This window comes from Chrysochloris asiatica, unplaced genomic scaffold (genome assembly GCF_000296735.1).
Source record: "Chrysochloris asiatica unplaced genomic scaffold, ChrAsi1.0 scaffold00086, whole genome shotgun sequence".
NCBI lineage: Eukaryota > Metazoa > Chordata > Mammalia > Afrosoricida > Chrysochloridae > Chrysochloris > Chrysochloris asiatica.
In genome coordinates this window covers 2573563-2590844 of record NW_006408604.1, presented here as the reverse complement: position 1 = coordinate 2590844, position 17282 = coordinate 2573563, and positions in this window count along the sequence as shown.

Below are 17282 nucleotides of genomic sequence, written 5' to 3'. Positions count from 1 at the left end.
GAAGCAGCAGTCAATAGATCAAACAACATACTGCATTAAACAAATCTGCTGCACAAGACCTTTGTAAAGTGTTGAAGAGCAAACATGTCAGCTTGAGGACTAAGGTGCACCTGACCCAAGCCATGGTGTTTCAATAACCTCATATGCATGCAAAAGCTGGACAGTGAATAAGGAAGTTCGCAGAAGAATTGATGCTTTTGAGTTATGGTGTTGGAGAATACTGAAAGTGCCAAGGGCTGCCAAAAGAACAAATATATCCGTTTGGAAGAAGCGCAGCCAGAGTGCTCCTTGGAGGCCAAGATGGCCAAACTTCGTCTCTCATACTTCAGACATATTGTCAAAAGGGACCAGTCGCTGGAGAAGGATATCATGTTTGGTAAGGTGGAGGGTCAGAGAAAAAGAGGACGACCCCCAACGAGATGGATTGACCAAGTGGCATCATCGATAGATCCAACTGTGGCAACAGTAGTGAGGTTGGCCCAGGATTGGGCAGTGTTTCATTCTGCTGTGCATAAGGTCGCTATGTATCAGGACCAACTCAATGGCACCTAACAACAACAACAACTTCCATAAGTTGATTGTGGATTTAAGCAAAATGAAGTTTTTGACGACTTCAATCTTTTCTCTATTCATCATGTTCATTATTGATACAGTTGGGAGTATTTTTGCTTTCTTTGCTTTGATGTGCAGTCCATACTGAAAGCTGTTGCCTTTGATCTTCTCCTTATGAGTTGTGCCCCATTAGCAAATGAAGGTCCTAAAGCCTTTACTCCATTCACATCATGATGGTCAACTCTAGTTGAGAAGGCCACTCTTCCTCAGTAGTATTTTGAGAGCCATCCAACCTGAGGGACTCATCTTCCAGCATTATATCAGACAATGTTCCACTGCTATTCATGAAATTCTCCATGGCTAAACTTTCAGTATTGTATCTCTAATTCATCCTAGTCTGTTTAGTCTGGAAGTTCCACTAAAATTTCACCCTGCTGATATTTAGAATACCAGCAGCACACAAGCACCACATTACTACAAACTGACAGACTAGTGGTGAATTGTACTTATTTAGGCAAGGTAAATTTGAAGCAGGAGTGAGAAACTGCTGTAAGTCATCATAATGTTGCAACAATTTGCAAATGACAGTAAAGAAAGGGGGTAAACCATTGTTAGAATAGATCAAACCCTTGCTTACCCAATGTATTTTCACACAATGTAATCCTGAAGTATTTCCATTAGAATCACCTGAAGATTTGGTGCAGTTAATAAGGTTCTAAACCCCATATCCAAATCTTCCAGGATGTAGCTCACGAAACTATGTTTTTTACATCGAGATTAGATGATCTTTATGTAAACAGAAGTTTAAGAACCACAGGTAGAGTTGCTGACACCTCTACACAACTTAGTATGTCACAAGGGCCTGACCAAACACAGGCCCAAAAATTTCAAATAATAATCCAGAACCTTCTTCTTTTAGAAGATAGAAAGGTATGTAAGCAAAAGTTATCCTTTAAAACTACTAATATGCTAACATATTAGTATTTTGCTATCTTTGTGTGCAGCAAGATAATTGTCAACACATCCAAGTAATTAAAGTGATGTTACTGGCAAAAAAAAAGAAAGAAAGAAAAGAAATACGTGAAAATATCTGAGGTTTTGCCCTATTTGCAAGTTAATAAGTTAGCTTGTCACATTTCATAGATGCTGAGTCTTGAGGTATAAACAAAGGACTTTTTTATTATAGCAAGAAGCATGAACTTCATATTTGTATCAGTTTCCCTTGTCATGTAGAGAAACCCAAGTAAATTTGTTTCACAGCTGAGGAACCCTAAACATAATAATCCCTAATCTTTTCTAATGATAGTAAACAAACCTGCCTGACTTTTGTTCTGGAGGGAGGGATTATCTGTATTATAAACCAATACTACTACCAAATTTATTGCCATTGAGTCTATTCTGACTCTTAGCTATCTTATAGTACAGAACAGAACTGCCTTAAATGCTTTCCAATACTGTAATCTTTGTGAAAGCAGACTGCCTGGTCAGTCTCTGAAGGAGAAGCTAGTGTCTTCAAGCCACTGACCTTTTGGTTAGCAGCTGAGCACTTGACCACTGTATCTCAAGGACTCCTTCTATCTGTTATCCTGAACAGTAAATATACCTACTCTCTGCTCCAGAAACACTATGCAAACTTCTTTAGAAAAATAGTCTGGAACAAAGACCATTCAATGTCTGCTCACAAGAAATCCAGAAACACAAGCGAATTATAAGTAAGTGTCTCTATAGTGACCTCTTTTTCTGCATCTAGAGTTTTGTGTGGTTTTCCTTTCAGAAATGTAGTGTTTGCTATTACTTGGAAAAGAAAAAAAAAGTTTTACTCCTACTTTACTGGTTGCACTTTCTCAATTTTTAAATTGTTTTATTGGTTTCTTTTCTGAATGTTGGAACACTCCAAGGTCTTCTTCTCTTGTTTGCTCACAATCACCCCTCCGTGATCTCAACCAGTCCATAACTTAAATACATTGTCTGTAATTACCAAATTTATATCTCCATTCCGGAATGTCCTCTGAAGTTCAGACCTATGTATCTGGCTGCCTGATTAATATCTCTGCTTGGATGTCTAATAGATATCTCAAACTTTAGATCTATCTTCTACCTCTCTTCCAATTGCTCAGGACAAATAGCTTGGAGTCATCATTGACTTCTCTTTCTCTCATGCCCCACATTCAATCAGTCAGGACATATTGTTGGCATTGCCCTTAAAGTATATATCATCACTTAACACTGCTAACAGCCTCCTCTGATACCCCATCAGCTTGCCCCTCGATTATTGAAATAGCCTCCTAACTGATTTCCCTTCTACCACCATTGGCTCCTCCAAATCCCTTCCAACACACACATACACAATCACAAACAGACATATAATTTATTCTAAGAGCCAGATCACTTTACTCTTCTGCAAAAAAGCCTCAGTTGAATTCAGAAAGACCACTACACCCTTTTCCTCTCTCTATCCTCTTCTGATACCAATCTTTTTTTCTGGGGACTTGCCCACCTCTAAAACTGTGTGAGCCATTTCTTTTATATTTTCTTTTATATAAACCTCTCTTTATATAGAGATATATAAGCCTCACTGGGTTTGTTTGTTTTTTTTTGAGAACCCAGACTAAGATACCACCCAATGCCACTGAGTCAATTCAGTCTCGTAGAGACTCTATAGGATAGTGTAGAACTTTACAAAAGCAGACTACATCCCTCTCCTGCAGATGGCTGGTAGGTCCACCTTTCGTTTAGCAGTCAAGGACTTAACCACTGTTCCACCAAGGCTCCTTTGAGTCCATACAATGAAATATTATTGAGTTTTAAAAAGGAATGAAGAACTGATACATGCTCTATTTAGGTGAACCTTGCAAAGCTCGTGCTGCATGAAAGAAGTTATATATAAAAATCCACAAATTATATGATTCTATTTACATGAAATAGCTGTAGTAGATAGATTCATCAAAACAAAAAGCATATTAGTGTTTGTCAGAGGCTAGGGGAACTAGGGAATATAGATAAACTGTTAATGGATAATGTGTTTCTTTTTGGAAAGCAATGAATATGGTCTAAAATTAGATAGTGGTGGTAATTGCACAGCTCTATGCATACACCAGAAATCACTGAACTGTATACATTTAAAAGGTGAATTTTATGGTATGTGAGTAGTATCAATAAAACTGTTACAAATTTTTTAATTTTCATTGGGGATGACTCATATGAATCTTTCTTCAATCCTGTTTTTGTGTTGGGGAGAAGGTCAGATGAAATATTATGAAGCAAAATTCTTTTAAAAGAATTAACCCAGTAAATATAGCATATGATATTGTTGTGTGTATATGGTTTTAGTTATTGTTTTTTGTTTTTATGGTTTTAAAGAGCCAGATAACGAAGAATACAATTGTGTATGTTTTCTTTTTGGACCCTTTCACTAGCTATCATGTAACTTGATGAAAACTTCAAGTCATTTCTTCCTTCCTCTCTGAAAGGAAGTATTTAGTATTAGAATACTATATTAGAAGCCTAGGAGCTCTGGTAGCATAATGATTTCGAGTTGGGTTGCTAACCTCCAGGTCAGCAGTTCGAAACCACCAGCCATTCCATGGAAGAAAGATGAGCTTTCTGCTCCCCTAAAGATTTCCAGCCTAAGAAACCCCGTGCAGGGTCATTATGAGTTGGAACTGACTCCACAGCACACAACCACCACCATGTTCAAAGCCTAAAAACAGTAGGTAAAGCCTTGCGTCCAGAAAGCCTTAACTGATCTTTAACTTTTTTCCAAAGGCCACTTTCTCCCTCCCATCCTTCATTTCCCAACTCTCCCCAAGAGCAGAACAACAACAAAAAAATCAATGCTTTGTTGCTAAGTGCTGGTAAAGGCTATAGCTAAATAGCTAAAAGCAAATAAGAATAATATGGATATATATTTGCCTCTTGGATTATTGAATGAATATTGAAGTATAAAAGACAGATCTCTTTCCTACATGATTTCTTAATGGCAAAATAGGAACTGTGTAACTGACAAACACTCTTATTTAGGAATTACAAAGAATTCAGCAATTTTCTAAAATGGTTTAACACTAAAATTGAAAAGAAAATTTATGAAAATAGCTGTAATGTGTTCCCAAAAGAAATGCAAAAATAAAATTACAAAGGTAAATATTTCATTTTAGTAGAAAGCCATAACCATGCATGTCTTCATTCATAGCCCTGGTCAATTTTTTATTAAGTGCTGGTGAGGTCACAATTTTTTATTAAGTGCTAGTGGAAAACAGCTGGATTAATCAGGTGTCTAATATGCCACTCTAAAAGAAAATTTAAGATGATACTTTGCCTAATCCTGTCCAAAATTTCCCTTCTTGGGCTATCAGCACAAAATCAACACAATGCTGAATCCTGAGATTCATGTTTGGAAAGAAGACAAAGGAATATTTCTCAGAGGAATGGATTCCTGATGTGATTTCTTAAGGAAAGTATAGGATTTAGCTGGGGAAAGAAATCATTTTGAGGAAGACACTTGGGAGAAGGGGGCTCTCCATTGCCAAAACCAAATTCACTGTCATCAAGTTGATTCCAACTCATAGTGACCCCAAAGGACACACTAGAGCCCTATTTTATAGGGTTTCCAAGGCTCTAAATCTTTACAGAAGCAGGCAACTTTCTCTCATGGATTGGCTACTAAGTTTGAACCTCCAACTTTGAGGTTAACTGCCCAATGCCAACCCACAGCACCTCCAGGGCTCCTAATTGTTGTTAAGTACTGTCAAGTTGGTGCCGACTCATAGCGACCCTGTATTGGGTTTCTGAGGAGCAGCTGGAGAGCTTGAACCACCAAAGCCACCAATCAGGATATTTTTTGTTCACAATGCAGTCCAGTTAAAGATCCCTGGTAGTGTAGTGGACTATGAGCTGGGCTGCTAACAATAAGGTCAGTAGTTCAGATCTACTAGTTGCTCCTCAAGAGAAAAATGAGGCTTTCTACCCTCATAAAGATTTACAGCCTCAGAAACGCCATGCAGGGCTGCTATGAGTCAGAACTGACAAGACAGCACACCACTACTGCCACCATCATGCAATCCAATTAAATAGACCTTGCTGGGCCATTGAATAGCTAGGCAATGTACTAATTGCATAGTATCATCTTTTCTGGCATTCCAATACATTTCTGCCAGACTTTATCGTTTATTTTAAAGTGATCTTTCTCACTAGAAATTTGATAAATGTGATTATCACACTGTAAGCTTGCTCTGGGTTTTATAGATGCCTGTTTGTTTTAAATCTTTGTTGTTTTGTGTGTCTATTTAGTCTCTGTTTAACAGTCTAAACTTAGTCTCTGTTCTATATTTACAAAAATCAGTTTGAAAAAAAAAAAAGCTAAAGAGGATAGAGAGAAACACTGTTAACTGATGGTATGTGGAGGGGATTATAATCAATGTAATGAAACAAGGTATATGAATGTCTGAATGTGAAACTGATGATGTACCCTGTAAACTTTCACTCAATCCACAATAAAAACCTTTAAAAAAAAAAATCAGTTTGAAAGCTAGTCATCAGATTCCAATTATCTTGTTTGTGCTACAATGGATTATTCACTATGCACAAATATTGTTTTTCGTCCAGATGAAATTAAGCCAGTTACAAGTTATGGCTTAAACAACTGGCCTTCTAGAGAAGGTAAGCCAATGACCTGTTGTTGTTTAGTGCTTTCGAGTCAGTTCCAACTCAAAGTGACCCTGTATAGGGTTTTCAGGGACCAGCTGGTAGGTTTGAACTGTTGACCTTGTGATTTTCAGACCTGTGCTCATCCTACAGGGCCACAGCCAGGAGTCCCAAGCCTATATAAACAAGAAAAATATCAAGCTTCTCCTGTAATACAAAAAACAAAAAATTGATTACAATCTGACTATATGCTAAGAATTAAAACAATCTTAGTTCCCATTTCAAGTGATGGTATTTGCTCAGCATTTATTTTAAAAAAGAGTAAATTATCAACCACACCTGGTCCAACACCTGAAAATGTATTCTGCTGCTGTTGAATGCCGTGGAGTCAATTCTGACTCATAGCAACCGTCTATAGGGTTTGCGAGGCTGTAAATTTTATAGAAGCAGAAAGTCTTATCTTCTGCCCATGGAGCAGCTGGTGGACTCAATCAGCTGCTCTTGCAGTTAGCAGCTAAATGCATAACCCACTATGCTTCCAGGATTCCTTAAATTGTTTTCTGTTGTTAATATTAAGTGCCGAGTCAATTCCGACTCAGCGTAACCTTGTATAGGGCTTCTGAGGAGCAATGATGGGTTTGAACTGCTGACCTGTGGTTTGAAGTCCAGTACTGATGTTATACCGCCACACCAGCATAATTTTAATAACATTTAGGCCAGAAGCAGAGCTCTAGTTTAAAAGTTTCCAATTGTGTGAAAATATTGTCAAGAGGATTATTGAACAGCAAACATTTTTCACTGTGCAAATCATTCCTACTTTTCGTAACACAGGAGTACTGATGGTACTCTATGAAAAGCACTGATTGCTAACCACAGGGTTGGTAGTTCAAATCCACCAGCATCTCCATGGGAGAATGATGAGGCTTTTTGCTTCTGTAAAGATTTACAGTTTCAGAATCATATACAGAATCTCTATGAATTGAAATCTACTCCATGGCAGTGAGTTTGGTTTTTGGTTTGTTGTAACACAGTTTTATTCTAAATATACAAATATTTACAAATGCCATTGTAAGGAAATGAAAAAACACTGAAACTCCCCTCATTCATAACATAAAGCCAAGTCTAACTACGTACTCAATTGCACCTGCATATTTTGGTTTTATTTTGATCACAAAAGAAGTTATAGTTTCACTGCTTCAAAAAGCCTCAAAAATGAATCACCATTAAAGTCATAGAAACAGTCTACTCCTGACATTCTCTTAAACAACATTCATTAGATAATAAACTCATTCATTTGTGCTTGTTACCCACAGAACTATTATTCTTATTTTTATCTTACTCTTCTGACATTCAGCCATAACATCTCACTGAAAATACAGGTAAATTAGTAATTTTTCACTGCAATCTAGAAGTCAGTTCCAAGAAAACTAAAGACAAAGACATCATTATTTTCTGTAAAAAAATGTTCAGGAAAAGCCTTTTAAGCTAAACCCTTTCGCGAATGAAAATCATTTGAGTCTCAATTAACTCATAATTAGATTAAGGGAACAAGAGACAGAGAGAGAGACTTCAACAAAATATCCACCAGTCCTAAAAACATAGCATCTTAAAAACCTTCAACCTAACCCCCTAGTCCTTTGTAAGGCTTCTTACAATCTAACGTAAATAAATATTGTACATCGAATCCTGTTGCTGTGTATATTATCAGTTCATAGATGTGCTTACTAGTTTGCAAGATTCTTTTGGACAAAAATGCTTTGCTTCTTCTTTGCAGCATCCGGTTCACTGGGTAAATTTCAGAATAAAATAGGTCAATCAAATAGCACAGCTCAGAAGAAAAGAGTACTGTTTGGGGGCTGTAAACCAACAGGCCCAAGTGTGAAAGCAATGACTGCTTAGTTCTTTTGAAAGAGAACACTGAAGTACCCATGAAGTTGGTGACTCTGTAGTCTCCTAACAGGGGGACACTGCTGTGAAAACAAATTCAGTTTGCCTTCTGCCTGGAAGGAACAGACTGGAGCAATTGAAAAAAATAATAAATCCAACGTTCTTGTCGGAATCACATGAAGACAGAACACTGACATCCACAAATACGTTCTCCTGTCTAACTACTATGGTTGTTATTCCTCATTTCTCCTAAACTGACTCAATACTGACCTGTAGAGATCAGTATTTCAACAAGATCCATTGTGGTCAAACTGATTCTTTCCATTTCAAGCATATGCTTTCTTCCTAATTCTCTTTTGACGCATTCAATACAAAGTCTCCAGTATCAGACTTTTGTCTGATTTCATTTTCCTTTTAAGTTTATTTCAGCATTTCATTTGAAATTATATCAGGTGTCCCACTTCTAATTTTTCTACAACACACATTGATTACTTTTATAACCAAGAAAAAAAAAAAAACTAATAAAAAGAAATTCTATTTGAGGCAATATGGCTATCAAACTGTTCTTAGTTAATCTACTCACTATCAAAAACAAAGAAAGAATATTCCTTTTCCTTGCTCTGTTTCAAAATGTTTACCAAGCCTCTGTCATTCCTTTAAAAATATTTCTGCCTGTCGTTTTGTTTTCATTAGGACTGAATGATTTCTTTAAAATGTATTTTCTAAATAACCTAGGCTGACATTTTCTACCAAGGCCTGAACTTAATGAATATTTTCCCATCACACACCTCAGACATGTCAAAAGCCAAGTGCCACCAAGTCAGTTCAGACTCAACAGAGGAGAACTGCCCCATAGAGTCTCCAAATCTGTACCTCTGTATAGAGGCAGACTACCATATCTTTCTTCTTAGAGCCACTAGTGGGTTTGAACCACCAATCTTTCAGTTAGCAGCTGAGTGTTTAATCACTGTGCCATCAGGGATCCTTAGAAGTGTCAAAAGGGCCTCAAATACACAAATCAGTATTCCAGAAACAGTGACGCTGCCCTCACAGCTCCATACTCAGAACAAGCTTACTTCAAATATATCACGTCTCAATATTTCAATTACATGAGGGGGGAATTGGAAATTATTGTCCTAAAGCAAAAGTAATATGGTATAAAATTTAAAGATATATTTCTAATTCCACCTTAAATCTGTAACAAAGTGGCATGTAAGTAAATGAACTAATGGATCTTTAATAAATACTTTTAATTTCAGTTTAGGATTTCATTAATGAACTGTTTTCATAAAGCTATGGTAAATATGTTATCTTAAATGTGCAACAGGAAAGAAAATAGTAGTAGTGATTTTTTAAATCAATTTGACTCAGACTTCAGATGTCTGGTCCTCTATGTGGGCTTCCAGCCTCTGATTTGAAGGTTAAGTTGAAATTTGGCACTTAGACTACCTTTGGCTGTCTTCTATGAAGATATAAAGCAATGCTATATGAGATAAGTCACCCATTACTTTCCTCAAAGGGGACCATTCCTAGCACAGAGTATGGACACTTGTACTTTATGGTACAGCCATATTAGAATCACAAAGAACCCTATTAAAACTGTTCTTCATTATTGCAGCTCAAAATTGCCACCAACCCAGCATAACCAAGCTGCAGTTCCTTTGAAGTTCACCCCAACAAACAGCCTGGAAAGTTGCACTTTGGAAAAGTTTCTTGCTGTGTGGGTTCAATCTTTGGCATTTAGACACAGTTCTTCAAAATTCAGAAAGCCCGACTGGGTAGTTATCTAGCATCACTCAGCGATGGGAAACGTATAGAACTGCACATGAAATTGTCTTTCTTATATATTTCAAAGACTCAATCTGCTCCATTGCTTCTAATTAGGCTATTTTGATTAAATTTATTCATTCACTTAAAACACAATTCATTCATTTATTGAGTGTCCACTATTCAGTTTTAACTAGTTGTCCAAGCTCAATGGGCAAACTAATTTTCACTTCTGTCTGAGAGCCCAGGATAAAAAATGTGAGCCTGTTTAAAGCATATCTATGTGTATGTCACTTTTAGATATTTTATAGCAGCAAAGACTTCAACGGATTAGAGCAGGGTGCTAATTAGACCTAGGTTGTGGATTCAATCTCTGTATAAGCCAATTAACTCAGCTTAGACAAAACCACCATTCCACAGATGCAAATTGAACACCTAAACTCAATCAGCCATGTGTAAACATGCCAAAGAAATATTAAGAGACACAGTATGGGTAGCTAAGGGCAAGTCACCACCATCATTTAGAGAACAGAATAAAATTGGTGTGTCATTGATTCAGCAATAAATATGCAACTCTAGACTGCACAATATCAAATGATGTAGAGAACATCAAAAGGAGATTAAAGGAATACACAGAGTCACTGTACCAAATAGAAATGGTAGATATTCAATGATTTCAAAAGGTAGCCTATACCCCCCTCCAAGACTGAAACTCAGAGGGAACAAATGAGCAGACATGTAAGCTTGCTGGCAATCACATTGGTCTACTGGTGAGTGGGAGTGTGGAAAAGGCAGCAATGAAGATATGGGCTGACTTTGACCATGTCCCATAAACTCAATCGACCTGGAGATAAGAGAGAGAAGAGGGAGGGCTAGTTGTTCCGAAGTGTGGTGAGGCCTTTCCCAATTTTAAAACATTCAGTGTTCCCATGTTCTGTTCGAACAACTGCTTCTTGGTCTAGGTACAGATTTCTCAGAAGTACAATTAAGTGTTGGAATACTCATACTTCTCAATGTTGTCCATAGCTTGTCATGATCCACACAATCGAAAGCCTTTGTGTAGTCAATAAAGCATAGGTAAACATCCTTCTTGTATTCTCTGCTTTCAGCCAAGATCCACCAGACATCAGCAATGATATCTCTCATTCCACGGCCTCTTCTGAATCCAGCTTGAACCTCTGGAAGTTCTCTGCCAATGTATGATTGTAGTATTACCTTTAGCAAAACTTTACTCACTTGAGATATCAAAGAGATTGTCTGATGATTTCTGCATTCTGTTGGGTCACCTCTCTTTGGAATGGGCACAGATATTGATCTCTTCCAATCAGTCAGACAGATAATTATCTTCCAAATTTCTTAGCAGAGATGAGTGAGTGCCTCCTGTGCCACCTCACTTTCTTGAAAGATTTCAATTTTTATTCATTCCGTCAATTCCTGGTGCCTTGTTCTTTGCCAATTCTTTCAATGCACTTTGGACTTCCTCCCTGAGTATCATTGGCCCTTGTTCATATGGTACCTCTGAACATTGGTAACTATTAAAAGAAAAACCTGATTTATTTTAAAAAAAAGAATACCAAGCTCATTTTTCCTCCCCTATTTCTTACTGAAAACTAGAACCCCATAGAAGAATATTATTTTTATTTCTGCCATCAATTTCTACTCATAGCAACCCTGTAGAGGGCTATCAGGGTTGTAAATCTTTATAGGAGTAGAAAGCCTCATCTTTCTCACTCTAAGTGGATGGTCAGTTTGAACTACCAATCTGTGTCTAGTGATCCAATGCTTATCCTACAGTACCGTCAGGCCTCCATAAATTATGTTCGAATGCCTAGTAAATTGCCTCACACAAAGTAAGCTATTGTTTTAATTGCCTCCTATTCATCGGTAGTGTAGTGGTTATGAATCGGGCTGCGAACCGCAAGGTCAGCAGTTCGAAACTACCAGCTGTTCCACAGGAGAAAGATGAGGTTTTCTGCTCCTCTAAAGATTTACAGCCTCAGAAACCCTGTACAGGGTCGCTATGAGTCAGAACCGACTCCACGGCACAAAACAAAAACAACAATTCATTGAATTGGGAGCATGGTGGTTCCATAGAATAAGCAGTGAACTACGAACCACAAGGTCAGTGGTTTGAGTCCACCAGCCACTCCATGGGAGAAAAATAAGGTTTTCTGCTCCCCAAAAGATTTAAAGTCTCAGAAACCCTATACAGGGTCACTATGAGTCCGAACTGACTCCACGACACTTGAAAACAGCAACATTCACTGAATTGGTGAAAGAGGGAAGGATATAGGGATGGACAAGCATACAAATATCCTTTGTATGATGTTCATATTTGGTTTTTGTTTAATGCTCAATATAAATCAAACTGTAGTGGTTACGAATCGGGCTGCGAACCGCAAGGTCAGCAGTTCAAAACTACCAGCTGTTCTGCAGGAGAAAGATGAGGGTTTCTGCTCCCGTAAAGATTTACAGCCTCGGAAATCCTGTATAGCGTCGCTATGAGTCGGAACGTACTCCACGGCACACAACAACAACAACAATAAATCAAACCAAGAACAAGGGACCTACCCTATGTGGGATAGATAAATTTGGTCTACGTCACCTTAGCTAACCTCTTAACTCTACTAACTTTCTATCCAAGAGAATCTGAGTAGAAAGTATAACTAATTAATGGAACTTCTAACCCTCCAGCCACTCAGGGCAAGAAAGTTTCAGCATAATAGCTCAAGACATGCTGACTCACTGATTAGTAGGATCATTTTTCTGTATTAAGAACAACATTATCCTTACATACATTATCAATAGAAGAGCCCTCAAAATCAAATACATTTTCTTCTTTGATGTTAGGTGCATGATGAAAGGTTAAATGTTAAAAGGAAGCAAAATATAAATTTTTTATCCTTAGAGCATTCAGGTCAATAATTATGAATTATTTAGTATTATTAGCATCATAAAAAAATTTATTCAGCAAATATCATGTGCAAGGCATTGTGCCAGGTACCACAATGGAAGATAGACAGTGAACAACTTCAGGGAGCACATAAAATAGTTGAACAGGTAAGACATATTCACATTAAAGTATTGTAAAAATACAAAATAATACACAAAAAGTGTTCAAATAAATGGTACAGGAAATACTACAAGAAAAAGAAGATTGCTGTAGACTGGGGTTAATCTCACATTTGATGTTGTGATATAAGTAAGATATTTCAATTTGAGTAGTATTTATTAGACTGAATCATATGAAATCATTTTTATAGATCAAAAATATAACAAATTTCATATCGTTCAACCTAATAGCTAGGTAAGTCTCTTTTGTATGTGTAAAAGGAAGCATGGATTCTATAGCAATAGGACATATCAGGAGTATAAATCCTTAAACTAGGTTCCAAACCAAAAACCAAACTCACTGCCATCAAATCTGTTCTGACTCATACCAGTCTTCTATAGGATTTCCAGGATTGTAAATCTTTATGGGAACAGAAAGCTTCACCTTTCTTGCTCTGAGTGACTGCTGGATTTGAACTATAAACCTTGTGGTTAACAATACAATGCTTATCCTACAGCAGCTAGCAAATTGCCTGGCCAAAATAGGCTATTGTTTTAATTGCCTCCTATTCACCGAATTGGAGTCCTGGTATGGCACTGTGGGATAGAGTACTGGACTGTAAGGACAGTTTGAACCACAAGATCGGTGGTTCAAATTCACCAACCACTCCTTGGAAACTCTATACAGGGTCACTATGCATTAGAACTGACTCCATGGCACTTAGCAACAACAACAACAACAGTCACTGAACTGGTAGGAGATGGGAGGCTATAGGGATGGACAAGCACACAGTACACAATAATGGATCAACAACTGCTTGTTCATCACATATACTCACAACCCTGCATGCCACAAAGGACCACAGAGCAGTTGTACATTGACGTGAACAACTAAGGGTTGTAAGAGTCAGCCTTTGTAGTAACAAGAGGACACTTTGTAACAAAGTGACCTCTGGCTCTGTGGGAAGGATGTGATGCCTTATTTGAATAATTCCATGGGCTGGCAGGGAATTGAAATTCACGACTCCAGGATAAGCTGGAATTCTGTCTGGTCCTCTTGATAAGAAGGGTCTTTTCACTAAGGGAGTAGAATGGAGAGGGGAACTTGATGGTAGACCCCTCAAGGACATCATAATTCTATCAAATTTCAAAGCAGTACATCATACTGGACCTTAGTTTTAGGTCCTACACTATAGCTATTTAAGTAAAGCTTATGCAAATTGCAGTTATATAGCACCCTCTGTTTTCAAGTATTTTAAAAGGAAATAAATGCATGGAAGAGCATCAAAAAAGTAACGATTTTGAATCCAGTTTCAAATACCTGTTATCTCATTTAATCCTCATAAGAATCCTCTGAGGTATATAGTTCTTCATTTTGTAGATGTAGATATTGATGGTCAAAAATAATCTCATCAAGTAACATAATAGTAAAGAGGGGAGAAAGGATGAAAACTGAGGGATCTGATGCACTTACTGGTTCATACTCCACTGTTTCTCACTTGAAAAGTAAGCCAATCTTTATCTTTCTGTAAAAATATTTAACTGATTATTAAACCATTTTTCATTCATGTGTGATAGAGCAATGCAAATTTTTACTAATTTGGTACACTCAAAATCCTTTAAATTTCATACTACGTATGCATAGAGGAAAAATTCTTTCATATCTTCAGTACTTCAATTATTCTTTTAGAGGAAAAAAAAATTGAGAAGTGTACAACAGCTTCCTTACATTCTATAAGGTTAGTTTGATAATTAGAATATTTTTGCTTTTTTAAACAATTCTTAGTTATGATCTCTGTCCATTTGATATTTGTCTGAAAATAATAATCCTGCCCTCTGCAATTCTTGATGTGCTCCTGTTTGCAGTATTAGAGGCTCAAGAGGATTCAAAGAGACCAGAACAATTTCACTGAAACCAGGATTCCCTAGACACATAGACTAATGTGTTCCTATGATTGAAATTAGTTTGAATTTTTCCTAGAGCTATCTAAGTGTCTTCTAACTAATTATGAGAAATTAGATTTTTCTCATCAGGTTACATTTGCAATTCAACTTGAACACACAGAAAAGCAGCTAAACGTTTATAACTTTTTTTCCTTTTTTAATTAAGTTTCTTTTACATTACTATTCTAATTGTTTCCAGAAACCTAAGGTGTTTGGGGAAAAAAAAATTTTAAGTTATATTATTGAATAAATATTATGATTCTGGGAACCTACGCTCTAAAAATTAATGCTTAAAAATATGTGGTCTACATTACTGTAAAAGCTTAAGAAAACATTTCCATACTAAAAGAAAAAAAGTATTTGATAGTTACCAGGGGCAGGAGGGAGGGCAAAGGTTAGGCACAGGTTAGGGGATAGTTACTTCATAGCTCAGGTGAAGGGGAGAGTAATATACATGGAAGGGGAGGGCAAGAAGGGGGAGTGGGGTGGAAGAACAAAGAAGATAGGGAAACACTTAAGTAGGTTTACATGGTCTAAATGGGATAGAGGTAAATAGTGATGTATACTTACTTGGAACATCAGTGCTCTGTGATACAGAGATCAAGGCTTAGTTTGAATGGGCAAAAGAGGGGAAATGATGTTAAGGTGCTTGACTGCCTTGTAGATATTTTTTTTCCCCTTGCCTACTATTGTAAAATAGACGTTTAAGTCTGATAGAAAGGAATATTGGGAAATGTGATTACAGAAATCTTATAAGCCTGTCTTTAGCCTATTACTTATTAGATTATCTAAAAGGGGTTCTAGAAGTTTCCCAGTGAAATTGGCTTCTTGTTGAGCCTTTATAGAGTATGGAACCTTAGGTGGAATCCTGAGCCCAATCAAGAACCTGAGGTGGGGCATTTCCACTTGAAAGAACATGCAGACAAAACCAGATCAGCTTAAGAAGCAAAAGATACTTCATGAAAGCAAGACCAGCAGGAAAAAATTTAAAAAGCAGACTATTTGGCTATTACAAGACCAAGCAAGCTGTTAGCCTGTGATCCATCAAGCTAAGCCATCAAGGCCCTTCAGGAAAAAACCCTTTCCAAGACTGAATATCAAAAGGAATACACAAGCAGGCTTATAAACTTGCTGGGGACCTCACTGTTCTACTTATGAGTGGATGTGGGAGAAAGGCAGTAATGAAGACATGGGTTGAGTTTGACCATGTTCCACAGACTCCCATCAACGTTGAGAAAAAGAGAAGAGGAAGGGCTGGTTGGGCTGAAGTTTGAGGAGGAGACTTGGGAACTCCTGAGCCCATGGACACTGGCTTAACCACTGGGGGCTAGAGCTGAGAGTCAAGTATCCAGCTGATTTGGAGTGGGGGAAAGAGCACAGGAATGCCCAAACTTGCAGATACAACCCATTTGACCTAGGTTCTGTGGCTGATGGTCAGAACTGGATTAGAGGAAGATAAAGAAGTTTGATACAGGAAGCAAATGTAAATTGCTACAATTTGATGAATCTGACCTTTGCTTATGGAATAAGTTGCACAAAATACCAACCGAGAAGGAAGGAGTCTTCATATCAAGGATCACACCTATCCCCTCAGTACACAGGGTTGATAGAGATGGATAACTTAGACAGTGGTTACCTAAAAGGGGGGAGGAGACTATAAAGGCATGAAGTGGCTGGCTTACAAATTTTCAAGAGGGAAGGAGTTTAGTTTCAGAGCTAAGGGAGGGGAGTAGAATCCCCACTGATTAGTTTTCATCTTGTCCAGATGGATCTTGTGAAAGGAGATGGGGATAGGATTTTTTTGATTCAATAGTGAGTAATTGTTATCATGATTAATTATAATTGTCACAACTGTAAAGGTAGAAGATGTGTAATAAAAAGGGGACAGTAGTTAATCTTACATTCCAGGAACAGAGGACCCTAGGACCATCAAGAGGGAAGAGTATGAATGGAATATGGGATCCTAACCAGAGAAGCAGTGACACCAGAGATGGAAGCAGAGGTGATGGCATGGAAAGACAGAGCAGCTGAGGACACAAGACTCATGGAAAGAGAAAGGCTGTGTGCAGGTGGTCAGGAGGCAGGCTTGCAAAATGTGACCTTTAGTTGATTAAATGATTATATATTCCTGCATGTTTTTGTGTACATCCAAATAAACAAAAAATCAGAGGGAATAGAAGCAAATACTGTTGAATGATGATGCACTGAGGGAATTGTAATCATTGCAACGAAACAAAATACAATAGGATGAGCATAAAACTAATGTTCCCCCATGTAAAGTATCACTCAATTCACAATAAAAAGTTCAAAAAAAAAAAAAAAAAAAAGACCCATACCTATGGAGCAGCAACTCAAAAGAAGGAACAAATCCTTACAGCAAGAATTATTCCCACCCCCTCCACACACAGAGTGGACAGAGATGGGCAACTTGGACATTGGAT